General features: G+C 58.8%; 1 protein-coding gene across 8 annotated transcripts in view; it reads right to left on the reverse strand.

Moving 5' to 3' along the window:
• Nucleotides 1-15,247, reverse strand: part of LOC122365261 (ephrin type-B receptor 1-B-like) — a 111,977-nt gene that overhangs the window by 53,944 nt on the left and 42,786 nt on the right. The gene's annotated exons all lie outside the window — the stretch shown is intronic.

Below are 15,247 nucleotides of genomic sequence, written 5' to 3' on the forward strand. Positions count from 1 at the left end.
TCAACACCAGCCGAGAATTGGGTTACCTGTTGGGAATAGCATTCATTTTTGTGTTTTTATGCTGAGTGAGGTAATCCTTGGCAAAATAAAATATAAAGCAGCGCACACAAAGACATGATTACTCCTTCATATTTCTTCTCGCAAAAATAATGAGCACCTCAAGCGTCCTCTGCGCTCTCTGAACTCCGCTTTGAACTAGCCGGTGCCCTCAGCTACCGCTCTGCATCAGACTTTCTCTCTCGTCTCGGAGACTTTTGCCTGTATCGCGCATCTCGAGCGTCTCTAACGTCCACCGGCGTCCTAATAACACTGAGCGTCCCCTGGAACCCTTCAATATCCGGCCGACGCCGGCCATCCGCCGTGGCCGGCCGCTCCACCAGCCGCGTCCGTCAGCCGTTCCCCGCGCACTGACCCAGCGTTGGCGGACGGTGACCCGACCGACCTACCCCACCTGCCACTAATGGCAGACGACCGAACGCATCCGATCGCGGCCGCACCGAGTTAATTGACCGGGATCCTCCGCTCCGCGCACTGGGAGTGTATCAAGGTCCTGTACTGGGACCAAATGAGAAGCGACGGCAGGGCCCGGTTCAAGGTCGTACGGTCCGCAAAGGCCGGTGTCCGGTGTCTTCGTTTCAGGCGGCCCGAACAACCCTTTCAGGCTTCAAGTGGATTGCTGAAGGAGAACCTCCATACGATATTGAGCATGGTGAATCTAATTCAGGATGATAAGCAGCATTGATTTTTCTCGAAAGTGAGCTCACGGGTCACATGGTACACATCAACCTATGCCTCGACCACGGTCAATGCCATCTGTTTTTCTCCATCCCCTGGTTCACCCCGCGTCAGTTGGCCGGTATACGCTGGTGGCGATGGAGGGAGGGACGGAGGGAGGGGGAGGGGAAGACACAATGGTGGCGGCCGGCGGCGGCGGCGGGTCCTTTGAGCCGCGGTCATCGGTCATATTTGTCAGACGGAGGCGGCCGCTCCCACAGCCACCGTCCAGCGACCGGATCATCTGCGGCTACTCAGAGGAGGTCCACCGGAGCCAGTGACGTCACGGGGAGATCTGCAGAGGTCAGACGAGGTTCACAGAGGTCTCAGACGGCTGGATACTGTCAAACGCCGACCTGCATTTGGGTCTGGGAAGTGCAGAGTGGAATCGAATTTCGTTCAGCTATAAGGACGGTTATGTAAGAACACAAAGGAAATAAACTATTTCAGACCGACAATGTGAATCAGATCTCGAAGACATAAGTGTACTAGAAATATGCCACAGGAAACTGAGCCAATTGAAAATTCACCTCAGTAACTGATAGTTCGGCCAAGTCGCGGCATATATAAGCCATATGCTAACCAGGGTGTGCCCTGAGATCCAGTGTCTCTTGGCCTGACCTCCATGGATATGACGACTGAGCCGGAACGCCCCAAGTGGAGAAAACCGGCCGGCGACCACCCGTCATCAGGCGCGCCATAATTTGGCGCGTTTAGGTCGGGGCCGAGGGCAAATTTCCGTCGTCAGATGACAGTGATCAGACGCACCTGGCCTCCAGTGAATACACAAAAGGCGGGCGACGACGGGCCTAATTTGTGACCGGGTCCGCCCTGACCGCGACCGTCGTATGGGAAACGGAGAAACGTGCGCCGCATACGGGCGGCGACCGCACAGGACGACACACGGAAAACGACGTGATATCACAGGTATCATGGGGAGTCACAGGGCGTCACCGAATGTCACAAACCATCACAGAGGCATCAGAGGCGTCCCGAAGACCCAGCCACAACGAGCTAATACTCGCCTGGATAGCCAGCGCCACCGCCACCTCCGACCGTTTGCAGTTCACAATGGGATTACAGGCAGAACACAGAAGCCAAGTCAGTGTGGCGGCCGGCTGGCTCGGCTGGCCGTCCAATCGCCCCCTGCCGCGCTCCCCGGTGCTCGCCCTTAAGCCGGCACCGCAGCCACTACCCTCCCCGGAGGCAAACGCTAGGCGCGAGTCCCGCAGCTGAGGGTCAACGGCCAGCTTTGATTTTCCTGGCCGTCTGCGTGGGGCGGTAATGAACATAAAGGACGCCGATTTATTCACAGCCAGGACAAGATAAACTTAATGAACCGAGGGAGTCAGCAAAAATAAAGGGACCGCGCCGACGTAATAACTGCCGGCGCCGCTGATTTGCAGTCCCGCGAATTTAATGCTCAGCGCGCCAAACTTCCCGAGACAATTGCAGCACTTCTTCGGCCAAGTTTCTGTAACAATTCAGCAAAAGTCTTCGTTCGCCACTGTTTTCTCAGCGAGCAGAAGACAAACACCAGACATCGCGGCTGATTTAAAACCTCATAAATATTTATAAACTTCACCTGGAAATGAAAACAAGTCGATCCGAAATTGCGTGGTGCTATCGCTTTGGCTGCTATTGCAGTCTCCGTTCAGCCACCAGCCTCCAACCGGGACACTGTGCCGCAATGTCTGGAGACTGCATGTCAAAGCCGGCGCACAAAACACTAACACCAAACCGCAGAGCCATCATACAGGACCGGCTCGAGGATGGATGGCCAGCCTCGCCGGCCCTGCCGCCGGCCGAATCTAAGGCAAACAACCCTCGCCGGTCGCCGCATTATTCATATTCATATTACCGTCCAGGGGCGAGGTAAATACCTGCGATTTTCTTCATTAGCTGGTGAACGGTGCTGGTCCGTAAACAGGCAGCCGATCGGGAGAGCGGAAGCAGTACCACCTGGCCAACCAAAAGGAAGGGGACAGGTTCAGAGGTCCATCGCCAGTCAACAATACAACACCTAGCGCAGAGGCCGCCAGGCTAGCTGGGACCCGCACTCGGCGACAAAACAGCCGCTCTCTGGGCCGCGCGGCACTACCACCGCGGCGCGGCCGGCCAGATCGCATTAGGGCCGCTTCAGAGGGCAGCAGACGGATGGCTCCAGCCGGCTGCGCCCGCTAAGCCAGCCGCGCTGCGCAGCCGCTGCCAGCCGGCCAAACACCGGGCCAATCCCTCGACAGGCTCCCCTCCAGCGGAACTCGTACAAAAGCGCGTCACAGCGGATGCATAAACAAGAATACGACACGTGCTGGAAATTGAACGCGTCCACCGATCGACTGTGAAAGGGTACGATTGTTGTTGGACTGCGTGAACGGAGAGGCAGGCGCCCGGCCAGATGAATCATGACATCCCCCTCGCCGACTCCCCTCTGACCCCCTCCCTCCCTCCCCGTCGGTCTAGATCTCAGTCGGTAGCGGCGGTCGGGGAGCCCGGAGGGAGAGACCGTCGAAAACAAAACGTTTCGTTTTCATTAGTGGTCGCCGTCGTCCCTGCCGTTGTGTGCGCCCCCGGGCGGTGTCTCAGATGGGCGGTCATTATTGGTCTGCCCGCAGCTTCTAGAGCAAGACAAACTCACCAATCTCCGCTCTCATTGAACAACATCGGCGTTTGTCCGCGGGTGGCTGTCCCGCCGGACGGCTGATTGTGTTTACACTTCCTGCACGGCACACTAACTGATACAGGTGGCTTTAGACCCCCAGGTTGGCTCAAAGCTCGCCTCTAGCCCCCTCTGGTGTCTGTCCGGCCACGGCTCCGTGGGAGTGAGAACTCAGATCCCGTGCAGCGCGCTGCCGCCGCAGAGCGCCGGGCAGCCACCTAATTAGAAGGTCATGGAGCGCAGTTTATGGCGGTCGGCCGAGCGTGCAGCCACCACCAGTGAGGGACGCACCTCACCTCCAGCCAGCCAGAGCTCTGCGGGAAGCCGTGTGAAGCTCCGCGCCGGCCGACGGCCCAACAGCCACTTCGCAGAAGAATCGCCGACCGCTTCCACACCACGAGCAGTAAATCAGACGCGCCGTAAAGGGGCCGCATTTCAGTGAGTCCCTGGACTGCATCGCGCGTAAATGTCGCCCCAAATTGCAACAGCTATAAGATGACTCCTACATCAAAGGCATGGGTTCAGTTTTGTCACTCACGGAGTTAAACTTTGCTTCTTAGAGTCAAAACGCATTAGTCCGAATTTCGAACTGTCACAAAGGACGCACGCAAACTTCTCCAGAAACACTCTGAGGCCCGCATATGACATGCATTCGAAACGACACTCGGCATTCTGGGTGAACGACGAGCAGTTCAAAGGCCTCTGGCCGTACCCGAAGGCTCACCCCAGAGACGAACAGATGATGCCCCAATGACTGTAACACGCTCGGTAATTGACATTGACTGCGGCATAAACTACCGACACAATGCCCGAAACTATTTATACTGCCCTCGAATCTGCACCGACCCGCTTACAAAAAGCTAATCTAGCGAGCATTCGGCTTATTACCTTTGCATTCGACCATGCCATTCACGCTCCGAACCCGAGGCTATTGGGCCGGACCGTTGTGCCTCTCCTCTCCATCCCTCTCCCTCTCTCTCCCTCCTCCGTCCCTCCTCTGACCGGACCAGGCTCTCGGCCGCTCGTCTCTGGCAATAAGGCGTGCTCGAGAGGCGGTCAGCGGGCTATGTGGGCAGCCAGCCGACCGGACGCCGCCCTCTACACGCCAGTCAACGCTAACAAATTCCCCCGGGCGCGCCCCAGAACAAACAAGCAGCGTTTTTGCGTCGGTGGTCGGGCTACTCACGACCCGTCGGCCGGCGAGCATCGGACGTCCGACGTACGTCTGACAGGAGATCGACAAATAGCAGCTCTTCGAGCTGATGACACACACTGACCCCACCGGATACTGTATCGGACACTGAGCACCAAGAATAGCATTAGTCAGAGCGTCACGAGACGCCAAAATGTACCGGTGCCTCCCATAAAAACCACCGGTATCCAGCACACCTACCGGCATCACAATGCACCTCGGTTTGCAATCGGCTCACGCGATTGTTTTTGTGCGGGTGCTCTTCAGAAGCGCCCCTCTGACGTGTTCCGCACGCCGCCCCTCCACTCCCACCCAGCGCGCGTCCTCCGTCCTCTCGAGTGGAGCCAGCAAAAACGGCGCATGTTTTCGCGTAAATGGCAACAACAAGAGTCTAAGCGTGCAACAACAGTGCCCAGCTCCGCCGACCTTTTCCGTCTGACAGCGGCCAGCGATTTTTCATCCTGTTTGTGGTGCATTCATCACGCACAAGAGCTCCTCGCACACTTATTGTTTGTATAATCTGGCGTTAATGGGGCTTTGTGTGCCGCTTATACTGACAGGCATAGATCGAATCCATCGGCCGTATTGAACAAACGGCGCTGATCGCGCAGCCAGTCCGAGTCCCGTTCCGTCGCGTCGTCGGTCGCAGCTATTTGGCGCTCGCCGTCGTCGCATCGAATATCCTCACACCAACCGACGGACATTAGCGCATCCTATATGCAGAAGACGGCGCCGCTGCCTTTACGGCAACATTTCCTGCCGGCACGGCCGCCACCTCAGGCCGGTAATGATGATGTAAGCTGTATCGCCGTGCATCTAAAACGCGCCGAGCGGTCGCCTAATTCAGGCCAATCGCCGGTCTTCGCGGCGGCGGCGGCGGCGGCGGCAGCGAAGGCAGTAGAGCGGAAAGGGGTGCGTCCAAACGGCGGAAGACGGGGCACGTGTCACGCCAGTCGGTCGCGCCCCAGGCCGCGCGACAGCGCCGCCAGCGGTGCCTAATAAAAACGCCACGAGGCGGCCGACGGCGTAAAATACGGCTGCTCGCGGGCAGCGGGAGGTATCGACGGCAGGGAGGCGGCGGCGGCGGCGGCGGTGGCCACGGCGGCACTCCCCCCTGTGCCCGCACACATCGGCCCTAGCAAACACAGTCGGCAGTCAGTGCGCGCACCATTGAGCTGCCATGCCTCCCCGCTGCAACACCAAGTAACGGCCTCGGATCCATCGATGCTCCGCCCCGTAAAGCACCCCAAACAAATGGAGCTGTCAGCCGACGCATCGGCTTCCAGCGCTCACGAATTAAGCCCGACTGAAAGTACGCCCAAAGGAAACAGTTGAAACAGCGGCTCAGTGGCAACACCATCAGCAACTGTCAAACAGCGGCGAGAGTGGCCGCCCCAGGAGCCAATTCAGCGGCCAACTTGACGGCACACCGCGCCTCGCGTGCAGAACCGGCCGTCCAGTCACTGGGGGAGGAAGCTCGGAGCGCCTGGAGCCTCCCAGGTCACCCAGCAGGCTCGGACCGCGCTGTATCCACCCTAGTCTCACACGGAAAGACTTTGGAGGCCCTCGAAGCCGCCTCGGACCGCCCGTAGCGCTGCCGAGAGCAGACAAGGCCAGTCCACCGCAGGAGTGCCGAAAACATTCCCTGTAGTGAAAAGGCGCCGGGAATTATACCCAATTAAGCTAATTCGGGCTCTGGCGCCGGCTGATGATGCTCTCGGGTGGGCGGCCGGGGCTGGGTCTGTTCACCGAGGGCCGTACCGCTCCAGTCAGCACCCACGCCGCTCCAATCGGAACCCTTCCAATTAGCAGTAATTGGCTGCTTATCTGTCAAGGCATGGCAGAGAGGGATCCCGGATAGAGGGGAGTTGTGCGGTGCACCTGACACTCTCAAAGGGGAGCGCTGCGTAGTTGTTCAGCATTCGCATCAGAAAGGGTTCAAACGAAGGCTGAAGCGAAGGCTGAAGCGAGTTTCTTTCCTTGACGCCCACAAGTCCCACAATGTGTAAAGTCAACGTTACTTTGTCTGTACTCTGAACAGGACGTAAGAAATGTTTCCTGCTAACACAGTCATGTGGGCGCTATCCGAACCCTGGCAAAATGTCTGCAATGACGTCAATGAAATGTCTCTTCACCGGTAGCCAGAGGTCATGAGAGCGACTTTGGCCAAAGGTCGAACAGAATACCGGGTCACCGGAGACGAGGCGACGACCTTAGCCGCCCTCGCCGGGAGACCGGTGACGGAGGGACCTCTCGGGCGGACACCGGGCGGTCGGGCGCGATGCTGGCGGGCGGGGGCGGGGGCGGGGGCGGGGGCGGGGGCGGGGGCGGGGGCGGGGGCGGGGGCGGGGGCGGGGGCGGGGGCGGACCGCCAGTGCCGTGCTCGGCACCCATCGGCTGCACACGGTTCTCACGGCGGCGGCTCGGTGCGCTCTCAGCGGCCGGTCGCTGCGGTCCGCCGGCTGAGAAGCGGCCGCCGCAGGCCTTATGATGTCTAATTAGATTAGCATGTCCATTAGCGGCAATGGCGCCGAGCCGGCACCGTGAGCCCCGCCCGCGCGGAGGCCGCCCGGCCGCGGGCGGTGCTCCGGAGCCGGTCCGCCGTCCGGTCCACCGTCCGGTGAGCCGTCCGGTCCGCCGCGGCTGAACCACTGTGAAGCTCGCTGCCAAGTCGACACTGTCCACTATTCAGTACCACAGCCACCAACAGCAGGGAACTCACCGTGTTCAAACTGTCCACCCTCCTCTACATTCAGGCATCAAATCTCAACTTAAACCAAATCAAACATGAATCAAGAGCTTGTTTTCACCTCACCGCTGCACGACATCCCAGCAAGAACACCCAACAGTCGAACATCAGCCTGTTCCAATCCCTTCCTCCCACGCGGTGCACGACCTTTGTGTCTGCCTTGTTGCACAGAAACTTCAGACGACGCCTCGGCGCGAGTCGGAGGCGCCCAGACGCCCACGGACGCCCCGGGACGCCCGTGGGACGCCCACGGACGCCCGTGGGACGCCTGGTCTCTGATCCGCTCACGTTTGATCCGCCCTTGTTGCCCGACTAATCGGGCTCCCGTTAGCCGGAGCTGAGCCGGTCGGAGTCGGGCGGAGGCGCGTCTCGGGGAGCGGCCGGACAGGCGGTGAGGCAGAGGAGAGACAACGGAGAGACAACGGAGAGACAACGGTGAGACAACGGGGAGACAACGGCAAGACAATGGTGAGCTGCCGGCAAATGCGCTACAGCGGTAGGGGAAAGAAGAGCTAGAGCCGAGGTGGGGATCGATGAAACTAAGTTGAGAAAAAGGCAGGAAGAAAACAGGAAAATACATATATGCAAAAACAAGCAAAGATGCGGCGAAAATATGAAGAGGAAAATGCAAGGCAAATGTGCCGATCCACAAGCGACAACCACGCTGTCGCAGCACTGCTGAGTGACGTCATCAAACAACTATGTGACGTCATACAGTGCGATGTTGTGAATCTGTCACCGATGACGTTCCAGGTATGTTACGTGATCGCCATCAACGTGCTAAACGAGGCACGTCGATAAAGCGTTCCATATCGGCTCATTCGTCGATGGAGCGTACGGCTCGGCGCGTCATTCATCCAGCTCGCCCCCGTGGTTGATCGACGTACTTCGATCGTCACACACTACCAATGCCACTGAAGACCGTAATCAGACGTCGTGGACTGCTTTAGCGCTTACTGAGCTGAGCCCAGGCATTTGAGTGACGATTCATACCTGAATCACCTCACCGCCACGCATTGCAGGAACAGCGAAATGAACAGCGATTGCACTTCTATCGAGCGCTTGCTAAAATTGCCGACCGCGGCCGGGGTGCGACCACGACAGGACGGTGGTATGCATACAGAATTAGATCTAATTTGCCGAATCATGGAATTCACGACTTGAAAGCACGATCGTGTGAGGAGCAGCTGGTGCGTGGCCAAGGTCGCCAGCTGTTTCACACCTGAGTGGTTTTCACGTCAGGAGCGGCCGTCTCACCCCGGACAAAGCACGCCAGGCGAGGAGCGCCGCGGCGGAGCAGGAAGGTGCCCGGACCGATACGGTTAGCTGGCTGCTGCAAAGAGCACCCAACTTTGAGTTGGTTTCCGAAATCAGCCGTCTTCCATCTAAGACATTTTTTTGTCTGTCAAAACGAATGTTTTGACAAAAAGGCTTTGAGTAAACAGTGAACACACTAAGGTAATACGAGATGCACAGTAAAACGATATCACTGTATAACTCCGCGAAGCAATAGGGCCAGCCACGTCCCGACGGTGACCGCGCTGATTGGCCGGGGCAGCAGCGGTCACCGGCCTGGGGTTCGTGACAGGTCGACGGCGGGCCAGCGTCGTCGGCAGCTGCAGCCAGCCCGGAATGCGCCAGTCATGAGCGCTGATGATTCTGCGGGCGAGCAGCCGGGGAACCGGTTGGTGGTGACGGCTCGGAGCGGCGCCCAATGCTCGCTGCGCTGGTCCGAGCGCCGTGCTGGTGCAACTGCAGGCATTTTACAGTGCTGGCCGGCAACTGAATCAGTGCTCTTTCCGCTTCCAAAAGTTAACTGCGTGAGTTCAGATTATCGACTCTCCCAGGTGACAGTCGTGCTCTCCAGCATATGTGAGGCAGAAACCTCTGTGTGCTCGTAGCTGGTTGTTGCCGTTCCCTCAGCCCGACTTTGGTCCACCACCGCCGCTGCGTCGCCCTCCATCCGCAGTGATACCCTCCAATCAGACGTCTAATCACAGAATGGAATGGCTCCGTCGGACGGGCCCGGTCGCCCGCCCGCGGAGAGTCATAAACCATAGATCGGCCTGGCCCGGTTCAGCCCAGCCCGGCTCGGCCCGCGTCGGCCAGGCGACGGCGATTTGTTATTCGTTAATAAAATCAGCCGCCCAGTCATGGCGGACCCCTGACGGCCCGATTAACACGAGACTCTGCTCTGGCTGTGTGGAGCAGTGTACCCGGCGCGGTTGGTGGGACGGAGAACGGTCACAGCACCAGGCTTGCGAGGCGTCGCCGCTGCCGTGATTCTGCACTTCTGCGTGCCAGAAGGAGGCCAATTTAGTGCGCGAATTTCTGCGGGCACCTGGCGGCAGCACTGGCCGGAGGTGACTGGCGGTTCTGCGCCGCCGCGGGGGCCGGTGGTGATGACCAGAGGTCAGGAGCCCGCTTTGATGATGACCGTGCGTGGTCACCCTTCGCCGACCGCCCAGGACAGTGGCACATCGCTGATACCCGCAGGCCGCCGGCAGTGACACGCGATCATCATCGGGTCACTCGCAGCGATGTGACTCCAGTCTCTCATTTCTCCAGTCGTCAGAGTCATCCTCCGCGCCGGAGGCGACCTCGGTCGTGCCGATTGCGGCGACGTTGACCCTGATGACGGCGGCGCTCAGCGGAGACACAAAGACTGACCTCTGACCTCCGGCCGGCGGCGGGCACCAGCCTGGCCTCCTTCCGCGCGACCGATCACCTCGCGATCCGCGGCCGCCGCGCCGGCGAGCAGCACAGTCCAGCGAGGGAGGTCAGCGGCAGGAGGACCCGCGGACGCAGCCAGCACAGCTCAAAGGTGGAGTGATCGGAAAAAGAGATGATGAGACAGTTGAAAAACCAAACACAGTTGGCCTGCCACTGAGAGCTTTCATTTCATCCATTCTTCTAAAAAAAGTTAAAAACAGTTGGACCGGGCAGTGGCTGCCAATGATAACAACCAACAGTTTTTGTTCTTAGTGAGAGCCTACGAATCTCACGAAGACTGATGATCATTCCATTTGAACTAAGATGTCATCCTGTCTTCCCTCGCCTTCCCATCTCTCTAGACAACGCACCCTTACGCTAGGTTCTCTGGCTGCCGGCATCAAATGAGCCGGAGCCGCACGTCCCCAGCCAACAGCGGCGCACGTCCCCAGCCTCCAGTTTCATTTGTTCCAACAGCTGGCCATTTGGAGTGCCAAGATGTGGACGGGGAGCCTCAGAAGACCGTCGGCTCCAGTCCAGTGACCTCGTCTTCCCTAGAGACCCACAGAGGAGCTGTCTGTCCAAACGAACCCGCCGCCGCCCGATAAAAAGGGTGTAAATGAGAAAATGGGGGACCAGAGAGTGAACAAATTGCTCGCGCATTTCTGTGGCCTCGTTGCGCGCCGTCGCCAATGAAGCCCTGCGCTGTCCTCGGCTCATCAGACCTCGTCTCATCTCGTTCGGCTGCGACCTTCTCCTGCCATTGAAGCCACCAGCTTGACGACAGATTGTACATATAAAAAAGACCAAGGACCAAACAAGTGCATTTCTTTGCCACTTTTTGCACTTTCGGATAAGCCCAGATAAACAGGTGTTGAGTAACGAGGTTAAATAGATCTGTCATTTCTCGAGCCAAGTCCCAGCCTCAACGACCATCAATTCGACATGGAGACCGTTCATGAGCGCGCTCTGAGCTCATTCTCAGGCTGTCGGCACCAGGTGGTGGCAAGGTCGTCTCAGGACTCCCCCAGCCCCACAGGAGTGCAGGCGTGCAAGGAGGGGGCACACGGTAACCAGTCTGCACAATTAGGCGTCGGTCGACAGCAGCCCGGTGCCATCTGCAGGGCGGGACTATGACGTGCGAACCGGCGGACCCACCCGCGCGAGCTGGCGCGCGCCTTAATTCGCGCGCGAATAATGACGGTCGCTCGGTGGCGACGCCGGCGCGCTGCTTGTTCTCACTAATTAGTGCCGAGTGCACGCGGCGGGCGGTGGCGGGCGGTGGCGGCGGCACGGTGGTCAGATTTATGGCCCCAGCACTCCCACTCCGCCCCGCACTCGGCGCGTCCGCCGCCCACCGCCGCCGGGCCCGGGCGACGTCCGACGTCCGACGTCCGACGTCCGACGTCCGTCAGGGAAGGTACGGTGAGACAGTCAGTAGTCAGAGTCGCTCGTGATCAGTCTGAGCCCCGCGTGTGGGTCCCGTCAATTCTTCCCATGGTCTGGGTCATGTGGTGTTTTTTAGTTTGAAATCTGGGCTGATGTAAGTTGTAACTCTGTCTCAGTAATGTCAGTCTAAAGTCTCTGAGTCACTGTCAGTACCTGTCTGGCTTTGAGTCGGTGTCAGTCTGACTCAGAGTCGCTGCCAGTCCCACGGTGTCACTCGACTCAGACTCGGTGTCAGCCTGCCTCCCGTTTACGCTCCCGTTTCCGGACATGCCTGAAAGGAATGTGGGCCACGGCTTTTTGGTCGCCTGTGCGCCGCAGAGTGCAGCCGTTTTTCTGCACGGTAACCATTGGTTTTTGCCGGGATACTGATGGACGCTCTCTTAGCACCCGGCGCCTGTGCAGAGTCTGTGCACGCCACTGGAGATCTTAAGGCGCCTGGCCGCATTTCGTGCCCGTGTCTGGGCAGGATTCCACCCTCTCGCCTACCCAATCAGCATTGGTCGGTCGTGTTGGCTCGACCGAACTGGGCTGATTAGTGTTGATTCACAGATCAAAGGGGCGCGACGGCCCGGTTCAGCAGCCGTTCAACAAGCATACACCGGGCTATTAACCGGCTCGCAAAGCCTGATTGATTGCGTCGTGAAATATCAGAGCGAATGCAAATATCGACACTGTAGTGTTGAGTCGACAGCTCACGAACGGGTCCACGGCGCTTTTCGGTCCACCGGCACAGTGTGACGTAACAATGACGTCACAGAGGGTGGCCATCCGGTGCCGTGAGCGGCCGACCCCCGTCCGCGATCCGGCCTCCATTTATGAACTCCAACAATAGCGCGTCGCCCGGAGGCAGTTATCAATAACGACGATATGACGTAGGCAATCAGCCGGGCCGACCGCCAATAACGATAATTACCGCCCGGCTGCCGCTCTTTGATTCGCACTCATTCGGTAGCGGGGCCGGTTGAAGCGGCGTCGATTGGGCACGCTGGGTCAAGTAGGTCCAATGCCTGTCCAACGGCCTGCCTAGTGGGTCCATCGGCCGGCCAGCAGCCCTCGGGCACGTGGGGTCGGACCTCTGTGGAGCGGCACGCACCGCCGAGACGCCGGTGCACGCGTGCCCACGCACAAAGCTCTCAAGGCGCCGCACGTGCGTGCACGCGTGCAGACCACGAGCTGGAGCACCAGCTGAGCCTTCGAACCGATCGAGCTCAAAAGGCAGAGGAGGGTTTTGTTTGTCTTAGCAACAGTGCGGAGACTAGGGGCTCCCCAAACAAACAAACCATAAGACCAGAATCGCTGGAAGTTGGGCTGAGTGAGCGACTCCATCACCGTACAAAAGTTGCGCCTTAGTTAAGAAACTCGAACTAAATTTGTTCGCTGGCGTAACCTCATTTACAGGGAAGAATAGAGCGTCGTTTCAGCCCGTCGCTTTACGTTCACCTCTTGCCGGCTCGCAGCATTAAACACTAGACACGCCCTGCTGTAGCAGCGGAGAGGTGCGAAGGTGTCAGACTACCGCCCCGAGCGAGAAAGGAGAGTGAGAGTAGCCAACGAGTGACGACTGACAGCACAAGACAATGGCTTGTAGTTACACACATGAATGAAAAGAGAGAAAGCAAAAGTAGCGTTGTAGATACTCCGGATAAGGCGATATACACAAAAAGTAGTGCTACATGTGGGACGATACCACGGTGGTGAGTGTGACATTGCGTCAAGAGGTTCGTTAGTGATCATTAATCCCACCCGGACAGCGACATGCATGAGGAATTCCAGGACCGCAGGGAAACAGCGCCCAAACAGGGTCGGTGAGCCGCCCGGAGACCCGCGAACATAGCGTGTCGGCCGACATAGCGCTCACGGCGCGTCGCTCGGACAAATACCGGCCACTCGACTGGTCCGGCCGGCTCGCTCCATCGCGCCGCATCAGACGCCATGGCCGCGCCAGTGACGTCATCAGAGAGCCAGTGACGTCACACCGAGATCGGCCGTGCCGCGCGGCCTCGCCGGTCCAAATAGGAAGAGCGCTGGGGCCACGGGGAGCGGCGTGTCCTGGGGACTCCTTAGGCATGCCTCGGTTGACCGACTACGAGCCGGAAACGAGTGGAACAGACACGGGACCAAACAGGAAAATGTCCGTCCACATCTGATCTTTGACCCGCCAGCACGGCTGACGGAAATGGATATCAGGCTCGGCCTTTTCTTCCCCAGTTCCAAAACCACCGCCATGATCAATATTTCCCACTTACATACAATCTCTTCAGCCACAGCCAGAGATGCACTATTCGCGCGGTTGGCCAGACACCGCTATATCGTCGGCATTCTCGCTCGTTGTCTGGCCACATCATCACCCATGAGACTGCCACTGCCCCAGGCCAGTAGGAGAACGCTCGCGGCGTTCTCCAGGGAAGCCATTCACCGCCACTCTTGGCGGACCGTCGGTAACGAAGGCCCCTGTCGCAACCCCCACCACCGCGCAGCGGCGGTCCGTCACCAGCCGCCGGCACCTCGCCTGCACTTGAGCCGTGCCGTATTAGTTTATATTCCCCGGCATTAGTCGCAAATGATGATACGGCACCGAGATTTACGGCCCAAATGAGAGACGAGACGGCGGCAGCGGCGGCGGCGGCGCCCCGCGGCGCTAACGGCGCCCCGGCGCGGCACCAGACAAACGCGGCGCACCGAGGCGCGACCGTAGACAAACATAGCGCACCGGGCCGCTCGCCGCGCAGACCGTCCGCCCTGCACCGGGCAGGCTGCAGCAGCGCTCTGCAATTGACAATTAGCGGGCCAGAGCAATGATTAATGTGCTCCGACTAATTGACGGGGGCGTTTAAATCGGAGCAGATCGGGGCGTTCCGCGTCTGGCAGACAGACAGAGCGAGCTCCCTTCACCTCTCCCGCCTCAGCCGGCTCCCCTTCTCCACCCCGCCCTTTGTTTCGGCCTCCGCTCTCCGTTCCATCTCCCCATGTGCCTGCTCCGGAGCCGTTCCCGCCTCGCCCGCGGCCGGCCGCCATCGCGGGGCCCTCTGATGAAGAAGAAGTCAGCGCCGCGGCGCCGCTCGGACCAGTCCGCTACGGGCCCGCGTACATTCCAATTAAGGTATACACAGTCGACGGGTAATAACGCCGCTAAGAATGAGTTATACGGTGGTATATAAAGTTTATGAGACAGCCCGGAGGAGAGCCGGGTCCGATAGCGGCCGGCGAGCAGGCGCCGACGAAGGGCCGACCGGCAGACACCAGCGCCGCGATGAAGAAGATAGAGGGTGCACTTAGCCGGGGAATCGTGGAAATACAGCCGGCGGAGAGCAAATAACACACACCGGGTTGGAGATGAGGTGGCCACGGCTTACAGCGCGCGAGAGTGAGACGAACAGAGGTCTGCACGGCGGAACTGGGGGGGGGGGGGGGGGAGACCGGACAGGCTCCGGCTGCCTGGCTCGGCTCTCCGGTCTGCTCCAGAACACCAGTCACCGGAAAGATAACTATATTTCCGATAAGACGGCGATATTCAATTTCTCCTGAATGGCCCCAAGTAGAGCGAGACAAAAGGAAATTCAACGTTGATTATGTGTGGGAAGATTAAATGTTAGATCTTAGAAAGTTCCGTTCAAACGTGCAATATTGCATCAGATGTAATTTCATCACACCGATCAAACACTTCATTGTGAATAGTCGGTAGAAACTGTGTAGTGAAGTGAATGTAGATAAA

Source organism: Amphibalanus amphitrite, unplaced genomic scaffold (genome assembly GCF_019059575.1).
Source record: "Amphibalanus amphitrite isolate SeventyFive unplaced genomic scaffold, NRLGWU_Aamphi_draft 000726F_arrow, whole genome shotgun sequence".
NCBI classification, from domain to species: domain Eukaryota; kingdom Metazoa; phylum Arthropoda; class Thecostraca; order Balanomorpha; family Balanidae; genus Amphibalanus; species Amphibalanus amphitrite.